Source organism: Lissotriton helveticus, chromosome 10, assembly GCF_964261635.1.
Source record: "Lissotriton helveticus chromosome 10, aLisHel1.1, whole genome shotgun sequence".
NCBI classification, from domain to species: Eukaryota; Metazoa; Chordata; class Amphibia; order Caudata; family Salamandridae; genus Lissotriton; species Lissotriton helveticus.
This window is the reverse complement of record NC_136071.1, coordinates 278,699,162-278,710,635: the sequence shown is the minus strand read 5'-3', so window position 1 is coordinate 278,710,635 and position 11,474 is coordinate 278,699,162.

Here is an 11,474-nt window from a genome sequence, read left to right as displayed (position 1 = left end):
TGGTCCCCATCTGACTCGTGCATAATTATTCTCATGCAGCCTAATAAGTAACTGTAGAATGTTTCCGGGCATGCCCATATTATTTAATCTCTTCCATAGGTCTGCCCTAGGAACCATATCAAAGGCTGCTTTCAAGTCGACTAAGGCCACATATATGTGGGAGCTCCTTATAATAGTATATTTCCAGACTAAACATAAAAATCTAAAAACCTGGTCCACTGTGCTTATTTTTGATCTAAAACCAGCCTGGTACTTCGTAAAAATAGAATGATCATTAATCCATAAAGTAAGTCGACTAAGAAGTTGGCGGGCAAAATTTTTTTGTAACACGTCGATCAAGCTGATAGGTCGAATCCCTCGCACTATCGCCCTATCACCTTTTTTGAATAATGTTACAATCTCTGCCCCCTTCCAAGATCCGGGGACAGAGGCTCCACTAGCAATTTCGTTAGATAATAGATTGATGTAGGGAGCCCAAATGTAATTCTCGTGCTTCCAGAGGTCCCCTGGTATTCTGTCCGGACCGGGGGCCTTTCCTGGCTTAACTGCTTTAATTGCTAAGAGTGTTTCATTCAAAGTAAATACAAGAGGGGGTTCATGCAATACCAAATCTAGGTACATATTGGCCTGGTCTTCGTTATCACCTGGGTCGGCACAAGCATATAGTAGAGAGAAATGCCTAACCCAAGTACTTTCCTCAAGAAATCTGTCTTTGGTTTCTGTGGCCCCTTTGGTGCCACTAGCAATAAGGCTCCAGAAGGAGGTCGGGTCTTTACGCTTACAAGCATCTAACAGGTCAGACCATACCCTCTCGTCCCATTCTTTTTTAGCCAAAAGTAAACTTATTTTATACTGGGCTCTTTTGATTTTAACATTGTCTGGTGAATTTTCCCTAACTGCAGTAATTAAGTCTGATTTGGCTCTCCGGCATTCCTGGTTATACCAGGAACTACCCATTTTTTTACATTTGTGAGCGGCATTTGATCTTTTTACCACTCTAGTCAGGATCTCACTGAGCTGGCCAATTAGATGGTCATGGGATTCTATCAGACAAGGGCTGTAATTTGCAGTACTAATCTCCACCAAGGGGGACATATGTCTAACAAAGACATGATAGATCTGGCTAATAGTATTTGTATTTCCTAGCACTGCTTGCCACTTTAGGGACCTACGATTGTTTGCTTCTAGGGGGTCTTTTGATTGATAATTTTGTCTGGCTGTCTTATTGGTAGGATTAGAAATCAAGTTTTGAATAGATAAGATCAAAGGGTAATGATCGCTCTCCATACGATCATCCACTTTTAAATCCACTACCATAGGCCATAAGTGTAACGAGACTATAAAATAATCTAAATGACTAGAACAACCACCTCTAGTGAATGTTGGCTTGCTGGGGCAGTCTGAAGGCAAACGCCCATTACATGCACGCAGCCCACGCTCAAATGTTAGGCTCGGTAATTGTAGGGCACTCACAGTGCAGGCTACTTTGTAAGTCGTGTCAACCAGGGGTATATTGTTGACACTATCTTCATCTTTGTAGATGTCTTCAAGACCCATTATGGGCTCGAAACTTCTATTTAGGTCGCCTCCTACAATTACTGTTGCATTTTGATCTAACCCTGCCATGATATTACCTAAGTGGGTTATGACTGGCGATTCTTTGCATGCTTGATGTGGTCTGTTATAGACATTAATCACATAAATAGTCTGGCCCTTGTTTTTTTTTAGTTCAATCATCAGAAGGTCAGAGTTGTTTGTGTCTATTTGCTTAAAGCTTATCCCCCCTGTAATTTTGACCCATATTGTTAAACCGCCAGAAGGTCTGCCCCCATTTGTGTTAATTGCAGGAATGAAAAAAGATCTATAATCAACCTTAAAGTAGTTCTCTAACCCCCAAGTTTCTTGGAACAAGATAAGGTCCCCGCTGGCAAGATATTGATGCCAAGCTGGATCCGATAGTTTCTTTCTCAACCCTGCAATATTCCAGCAAAATATTTTTTCTGTTTCTAGCATTTCTTGATTTGTCTGTGCCTGGGGTTGTCTAGTATTCTCGAGAACATCAATATTCAATATTTGAGCCGCTGCATTTTGTCTAGTGGGATGGTAGAGCGGCAGTTCTGCCATACAATCCAATACTTTTTTATTGGGCTCATTTTGGGGGTTAAACCTGGGAGTGGCATCCCTTACTTCGTTGGAACCCCCCCCCCTTGAGTCAATCACAGTCGTTGAGACCAGCCAAAGCGCCAAACCTATTCGAGGTACTAATTCCACAATTGTAGTGCGGAGCCCCAAAACCCCATCCATTTATAGCTGTGTTCCATCTAGGCACTGGGGTAATAGGGTATGGTAAGTTCTGCTGGTCACCTAACCATCCTCCAACATAATTGCCATTACGTGTCACCGCATACATATTGTCATAATTATACAGACCCCGTCTACTCACTAAGTTCCAATTTGGCCCTGGGGTAGTCAAACAGGGCATATTTTGGTGATCACCTAGCCATGTACCAACCCTGTTGCCTGGGACAATATTAGGATCAGTTACCATAGGTCCCCTACCCCATCTGTTGTTTCTTGCCATCCAGACAGACTTCAGGGCATTTTGTTTGGGTTCTTTTTTCAACTCATTATAGAAAAATTCCAATGTAAGGGGGATTATGGTGCCACTTCTTCGTTGTGGGGGAAAAAGATTGTGCAAAATATTTGGAAGTGTGGCCGAGTTATGGAAATTTAACACAACACAATCGCCCTTCCATTTTTTAGGATTATTCCCAATCCATGTAACCCTCCTTGCCATTTTAACTTCATCAACTAACTGCTGTTCTCCCCACTGCGCCATCTTCATAATATTTGACAGCCAATGTAGTGCCTTACTTATTATTGATGATGTTGATTCTGTTTGGTCAGGTGATAAGGTAGGTACATTTGCTAGTACTAATATCAAAGGTGCAGCTTCTAATACAAATTGTGACGAGTCTTTCTCAAGGCTATAGGGAGCTGGTACAAGAGGTGGGTCTGTTAGGACCTCTTTCACTAGTTCATGGGTGATAGGACCAATTAGTGGGTTCTCCGGGGGGATGGCCTCTAGTGGAAGTGCATCTGATAGTATCCCACCCGTATCATGTATCGCTTGATGATCGTACTGCTTTGTAACACTCTTAGAAACAATGCCTATTGCATCAACTAATGTGTCTTGGGTACCCCCCAATTTTTTTATTACCGCAGAAAGTTTATCAATTTTGCTAATCAGTGGCTTTATGAATGTCTGGATTTTTAACTCTAACAGCTCTGAGATTTTAGACAATAAAGCTTCATCCAGTAAATCCCTAGTACTTTCCTCCTCATACTCCCGACATTTGCCTTTAGTTTTTGGTGATGGAGTAGTTTTATTCTTCCCTGTCCTTCCCCCCCCCACGATGTTTTTGCGTTTTGCGACACGCTCTAACTGCCCTAGTTGCCCGCTTAACAGACGGTGCTTCTTCCACCACAATATCAATATGTGTGTCCAGGTCAGTGTCCGTATGTATCTCCATGTCAGCCCCATTTGGTCCACTTGTATCCATGCTTACATTGCCTATGGAGTCAGTTTCAGGGGCAATGATGCTAGGGTCTTGTTGTGTAGCATCAGTTATTTGTGAGTTTGCAGGGGGACTCATAGGGGGAAGGATAGGTGACTGATACAGACCCAGCGATTGTCTTCGTTCGCTATTTATCTTGTTGACCACCTGAACGAGATAATTGTCCATAGTGTTTTTTGGTGTATCAGGTGCCACAGGGATATTTTTTTTTTACATGTTTGCGTTACGGTTAGAGTTTGTCTTGTGGCCACAGGGAGATAGAAGGAGAAACAAAAATAGAAAAAAGTGAATACAAGATGATCTTACTTCAATGCCAGATGTAGTTGCGTTTTTCCTCTTCCTGTTTAGAGGTAGTATTAGGGCTATTAAGACTACTCCTAGCAGATCCCCTCCTCTTCACTGGATTCCTACACAGGTCGGTAGCAGCTCTAGGGAGCTGGTTGGCGACCCCAATCTGGATACCGGGTCTGAAATCTTGTGACGCAGGTGATATTTACTTGTTGCTCCTTAATAGATGTTAAAGGGGTGGCCTAGCCTGGCCGTCTCTGGCCTTGGAGGGCCTTAGAGGGCCCGCCCTTTGCCCGGGCTTAGCCCCGGGCGTCCCGCTCGCGTCCCGCGACGCTGGGGGCTCGATGTTTTTCTAGCCCCTCCTGGCGCGTCTACCGCGTCAGGGAACGCGCCGCCGCAAAGGCTGCCGGGCTGTGAAGTCCCGGAGCGGCGGCGCGGCTGGTGGCGGCGGTAGCTGTTGTGGTCGCGGATCTCCTGGCTGCCCACTCCTCATATGCCTCGCTCCTGCGGTAAGTCCTGATGTGGAATGCGTCCCCCCCGCTCCACCGAGGGCTCGATGTTTTTCTAGCTCCTCCTGGCGCGTCTACCGCGTCAGGGAACGCGCCGCCGCAAAGGCTGCCGGGCTGTGAAGTCCCGGAGCGGCGGTGCGGCTGGTGGCGGCGGTAGTTGTTGTGGTCGCGGATCTCCTGGCTGCCCACTCCTCATATGCCTCGCTCCTGCGGTAAGTCCTGATGTGGATTGCGTCCCCCCCGCTCCACCGAGGGCTCGATGTTTTTCTATATCAAAAAAGGTTCCTTTCTGGGTACTTATTTTACCAGGTGACCATGAGGCCTATCCGTACCAATTGGCGGTATGTAACATTTACGTTTGGCAAATTCAAGAAGTCGAAATTTAAGTCTCCACACTAGGATACTTGTACTTTTTACTCAAAGTTTATTTTATAGAAATTCATATTTAGGCATTCATTTTAAATACACTGTATAATTTAACACCGTGGTCCTCTGGTACAAATATATATCTAATAGCTAACAATTCCGTATTACGGTTATCTAGCACAGAGTCACCACTTTATAATATGCATTCAAGAAAAATTAAAATACAATAATACCACAAATTAATAAAAAAACATTTTATCACAGTTTTAAAAGGGTCCAAAGAGTCGACGCGTTTCGGTGCGTTTATTATACTGAGTGCACCTTCATCAGGACAGAATGAATTAAAAACAGGTATTCATCTTCTTTCTGAAAAAATGAATAGAATGCATGTTAATGGTGCGAAATTTCTAATTTGAGTTTTTTATCCTAGTGTATGGAACTTAATATTTTGAATTTGCGGCACACTTTCCTTACTTTAAGTTTAAGAAAAAAGCTCGTCCTACAAATGAATTTCTGGGACGTATTGTTCTCTGGTTATTCTGGTAGCACGTATTTATTAATTCACGGCCGTCAGTGATCTGTAGACATAATTTTCCTTATTAGTGATGTCTATACATTGTTTGCATTTTCAATTTACAACTCGATTATGATTTGATAGGCTGCACTTACTTATATTAATATTCAGAAACATGTAATCACAATACCGGGATAAATGATGTCTTCTCCAGGAGGCGTATTTTTCTTCGACTATGTACTCCCCTCTTGTGCGGTCTCCCGACAGAGCTCTTAAATAAGGGAAATATCACAAGTCTTTTAAGGCTTTTGACATGTTTTAGAGGAACTGAATAACCAACATGCTGGTTTTCTACCTACCAACTCTGTGAATCCTGTCAGTTTCAAAGGCTTTTAGCTCATTAAGTGGATCTTGACGGTTCTAAGAATTGCTGTCGTTGCCCTCTCTCGCCAGCCGTGCTCCTTTTATTTAATTCAGAGCTGTTGGTTGGATGTGACAGGGGTATAGACATTAATATAATGTAGACAGTTTATACGTTGTCTTTACAACACATGTATTCTTATTATTCCCTGATAGTCTAATGTGGTCGTACTTTGCATTTATACCGACCCTTTTGGCATGACACTACGTGAGCAACAAACTATTTTCATGAGTCCCCATTTAAGTTGAGACTATCCTGGTGTCCCGTTTTGGTTATGCGGGCACTCTTTAAGTATGAATAACAATATTTTCATAAGTCCCCGTTTAAATTTGGGAATATCCTCGTGCCTCATTTTAGTTATGCGAGCACTCTTTAAGTATGCACCGTTGGAGTTTCCCCCACCATCCCGCTAAACCTGCGGGCTCTCTCTTCTCTATACTAAGCGTACTTGCATTATTCTCATGCTCCTTTAACTCCGGGTAGCGGATTTACCGAGAGCGTTCTTACCTCAAGTCTGGCTCGTGCTTCCTTCGTGTGGCTGGCGTCCGCTTCACTGGAGATGACAACCACACGAAGGCTGCCGGGTACTATTTATACCGAAGGTAATTGAATGATTGTAACCTCGGCTGCATATCCTTAAGCGCTAAATATCCTTAATTTGGTTCGTTTCGGCCATGATTGTAGTTTTTTCGGTCCAGCTTACTTCATATGACCCGGGCACTTTCTAACGACACACCGGAAGTATTAAATGTTTGCTACGCACGGCGGCCATATTTGTAGTTTATCGATCGTGCACTCTCAACTACAGGGCCAGAGTTGCTAGACACACGGCAAATCTAATAGCCGGCTCAGTAATCACGGCGGCCATTATAGTGTTGTCTATTCAGCGCGTGAATGAATAAACTTTCGATGGTACAAGTCGGTCGCCATGTCAACCGCAACTTATATTAAAGTAAGAGAAGCACATCTGTGTGGTGATTAGCTCTACACATTTATCTACGTTTGTTGAACTACGTATGCCTTAACGTATATTCACATTCACATTGTTTATTCTAAGCATTCTCATGCAATTTTATTTTTTCTTCTTTCAGACAGTCAAAATCCGTTTTTTACAAACAGGGCGTGCATATGTCTCATAACACTGTAAATGCAAACACTGGTACAATACAATATTATTTCTAGATATAAATACAGTACAGTATTATACATCGCTCTCTGTTAGAAAAAAGGAAAGAAAATATAGATAAGGCAAAAGAATGGTGAAAACAAAATACATCTAGATGCATTATTGCTATCAGGCAAAAATATCTCTTGCTCTGATTATCAACAATTCTACCATATTCCATCTGCTTTAATGACTTTAATGCATGGCTATCTATACAATCTCATCAAGCGAGTACAGTTTGTTTGGCAGTTACACGCACACTACATTTTATAGCCTCCTTTAGTCTCTCAGTTCTAGATACTTCTGGTTGTCATAAAATCCCTAGCGATATCAGTTAATTCTCAACATTATCTGATTATTTTGTCCCACTCTTCACGGTTGTTAAGCCCCTGGTAGTAGGATTTAAATTTTGACATATAGAACTGTTCCCTCAGTTTGCGCTTTTTGTTGGCATCTCCACCTCTTACAGAGATTTTGATTTTTTCCAGAATGAACCATTTTAAATCATCTAGTTTATGGTTCTCTGCCATCCAATGTTCCACTAATGGTGCATTTTGCTTTTTAAGTCTTATTGCAGATCGGTGTTCTGTCAGCCGCAATCGTATTTCTCTTCCTGTTTCTCCTATGTAACATTTGTTACAGGGGCAGAGGATTAGGTATACCACATTGGAGGTCCGGCAATTTACGTGCTCGTTCATCCAATGGGTAACCCCATTCACTTCCACTTTATCAGATTTGATGATACCTTTGCAGTGTGTACAGGTCCCACACGGCAAATTCCCTCTAATAGGAGCACCATTGAGGACATTTCTCTGTCCATTTCTTTTAGGTTCTTGATATGTATGCACTAACTGGTTTCTAATAGTTCTATTTCTTCGAAAGGCATAAGTGGGTTTCGCTAACGGGGTGACTCCCGTTTTATTTAGTATTCCCCAGTTTTTATTTATCAAGTTCTTAACTTTATTGCTGAAACTATTGTAATCGGATACCATAATTATATCGTTCTTCTGTTGTTTAGAATTCTCAGTTGTTTCAAAAAGGCTCTCTCGATTATAATATTTTGCACGCTTGTAAGCTTGTTTTATCAAGCGTTTGGGGTAGCCTCGCAGTGTGAGTTTTTCTGTTAAAGTCTGTGCATGTTTCTCATAGGTGTTTCTATCACTGCAATTTCGTCTAATCCGTAAGAACTGGCTAAAAGGTATGCCATCTTTTTGGCATTTAGGATGATAGCTGGTGTGGTGTAACAAAGTATTTCTATCTGTGGGTTTCACAAATAGTTCCACGCTTAATGCTTGGTCTTTTGCATAAATTTTAATATCTAAAAAATCCACAGTAGATTGACTCTTATTAAAAGTGAATTTAAGGTTTGGGTCACCACAATTTATCCATTCAAGGAAATGATCAAGATCATCCTCCGTACCGTCCCATATAAAGAAAATGTCGTCTATAAATCTAGACCATACTTTGACATTTTCAAAATATGGGCACATCTCATTATATACATGTTTGGACTCAAAGCTGCCTACATAAAGGCAGGCGAGACTGGGAGCACAGGTGGCTCCCATGCTGGTGCCCTTGATTTGGCAATAGTAGTCTTGTTTGAACATGAAAATGTTATTTTTAAGGATAATTTCAATACAGTCCAAAATAAAAGTATTTTGAGCATTTAAATCGCCCAAGTCATTTTTTAGTATTTCCTCCATCATTTTCACCGTATCCTCCTGGGGGATATTAGTATATAACGCTTCAATGTCCATACATACTAGCCATTGGGTTTCCTTATTGAAGCTTAATCCCTCTACCTTGGAAATCATGTGGGTTGTGTCTTTTATAAAGGACGGTAATTCTGCCACCAAAGGCTGAATAAAATGGTCCACATATTTGCTGAGGGGCTCTGTTAAGGACTCTATACCGGAAACTATTGGCCGCATTGGTGGATCTTCTGAATTTTTGTGGACTTTGGGAAGTCCATACATAGCTGGGACTTTTGGATTTTCATTGATGAGGAAGCGGTATTCTTCCTCACATATTACACTATCCTCTTTGGCAAAGTCTACCACTGTCTTGACCTTTTTCTTCAGGTTTTCCCATTCACTAATATTACTGGGTCTGTAATGCATTTCGTTATTAAGGAGTTTGTACATTCTAGATTCATAGTCGTCCGTGTTGAGGATGACTATGCTCCCTCCCTTGTCTCCTGATTTTATTGTTATATCATCATAGGATGACAGTGATTTTAACGCTTCCCTTTCTAGTTTAGATAAGTTATTCTGTGTCCACACTTTTGTATCCAGTAGTTTCTCTAAGCCCATAGTGACCACTTTTTCAAAGGTATCAGCCTCCGGCCCCACCATGTTTGCATTAGGTGTCCAATTTGATAGTGGTTTGAGGCCTGATTTGTTGTTGATCACTCTATTTTCTTTCCCCTCAAAGAATTTTTTAAGACGAATTTTCCTAAAAAGGTCCCTGACATCCCTCTCTATGTTGAATCTGCTACCTGTGGTGCTAGGTGCAAAGCCGAGGCCTTTCTCTAGTACTTTTATTTCATGCACAGTGAGTGTTCTATTTGATAGATTTATGATTGGGGCTTTTTGGGTCAGTGGTTCCGTTTTATCATTTCTTGGGTCTTTTTGATCTAATCCCAATCCCAATCTTTTTGACTGCGGGTTCGCATGTAGGGTCTCCTCATGGTCCCCCCTGTCTGTCGATTTCCCTGACGTCCCCTCCCCCGGGTTCTGAAACCCCTCTGCTGGCGTCTCTGTTGCTTGTCTAAAAAAGCCGGTTGGTACTCTCTATTTGAGCCCTGTGCTCCCTCTCTGTCCTCTGTCCTATTTCTGGGGTCTTGGTTTCTCTCCCCCTCTGAATCAGAGCTATTATATGATGTATCAGAGAAGGTGACATTTTTCCTGAAGTACCTATTTCTATTATAGTTGTAATGTTTACCATTATATTCTGTGGGGGCTGGTTGGTCGTAGTAATCTTTTTGAGTATATGGATAGACTAATTCGTTTTTGTAATTGGCTACATCTTTACGTAGTTTGGTGGTTTTTTTATTAATCATATACTCTTGATAGCCACTGATATCTTCCTTAATTTCCTCTAGTATTTTTTTCGCATCATCTAATGCGGTGCTCTCATTAAGTTGTCTCTCTAAGGTTTCTATCTCCTCTCTTTCTATAATGATAATGGCTTGAGCGGTCTCTATTATTAGCAACATCCAGTCGCGACTGCACCTATTCGCGATTAGGGTCCAACTTTCCTTGAACTTCTCATTAGTCACGAACAGGCCTGGTTCGTTCCTAATTTGAAGTCCCACGGGGATAATCCCCTTTCTACAGTATTGGATAATGAACTCTGAGTGAAGTTCAGTACGTATCATCTTTTTCTTCAGGTTCCATAGTTTGTTCCATTTTTCATCATCCTTATTGGATAACGTTAAGGAACTGATGGATTTAGAGGAATCACCTATCAGTTGTTTAAATTGGTCCTCTGTGAACCCGAAGGTACGTAAAGTATCCATTTAATTAAAGCACCCACTCTCCAGCTACAAGAGCTGTTGAACAATATCTCACAAAAAAGAGAGTTTCCCAGGGACCAGAAAGGACTGGGTCAAAAGTTATATCAAAAAAGGTTCCTTTCTGGGTACTTATTTTACCAGGTGACCATGAGGCCTATCCGTACCAATTGGCGGTATGTAACATTTACGTTTGGCAAATTCAAGAAGTCGAAATTTAAGTCTCCACACTAGGATACTTGTACTTTTTACTCAAAGTTTATTTTATAGAAATTCATATTTAGGCATTCATTTTAAATACACTGTATAATTTAACACCGTGGTCCTCTGGTACAAATATATATCTAATAGCTAACAATTCCGTATTACGGTTATCTAGCACAGAGTCACCACTTTATAATATGCATTCAAGAAAAATTAAAATACAATAATACCACAAATTAATAAAAAAACATTTTATCACAGTTTTAAAAGGGTCCAAAGAGTCGACGCGTTTCGGTGCGTTTATTATACTGAGTGCACCTTCATCAGGACAGAATGAATTAAAAACAGGTATTCATCTTCTTTCTGAAAAAATGAATAGAATGCATGTTAATGGTGCGAAATTTCTAATTTGAGTTTTTTATCCTAGTGTATGGAACTTAATATTTTGAATTTGCGGCACACTTTCCTTACTTTAAGTTTAAGAAAAAAGCTCGTCCTACAAATGAATTTCTGGGACGTATTGTTCTCTGGTTATTCTGGTAGCACGTATTTATTAATTCACGGCCGTCAGTGATCTGTAGACATAATTTTCCTTATTAGTGATGTCTATACATTGTTTGCATTTTCAATTTACAACTCGATTATGATTTGATAGGCTGCACTTACTTATATTAATATTCAGAAACATGTAATCACAATACCGGGATAAATGATGTCTTCTCCAGGAGGCGTATTTTTCTTCGACTATGTACTCCCCTCTTGTGCGGTCTCCCGACAGAGCTCTTAAATAAGGGAAATATCACAAGTCTTTTAAGGCTTTTGACATGTTTTAGAGGAACTGAATAACCAACATGCTGGTTTTCTACCTACCAACTCTGTGAATCCTGTCAGTTTCAAAGGCTTTTAGCTCATTAA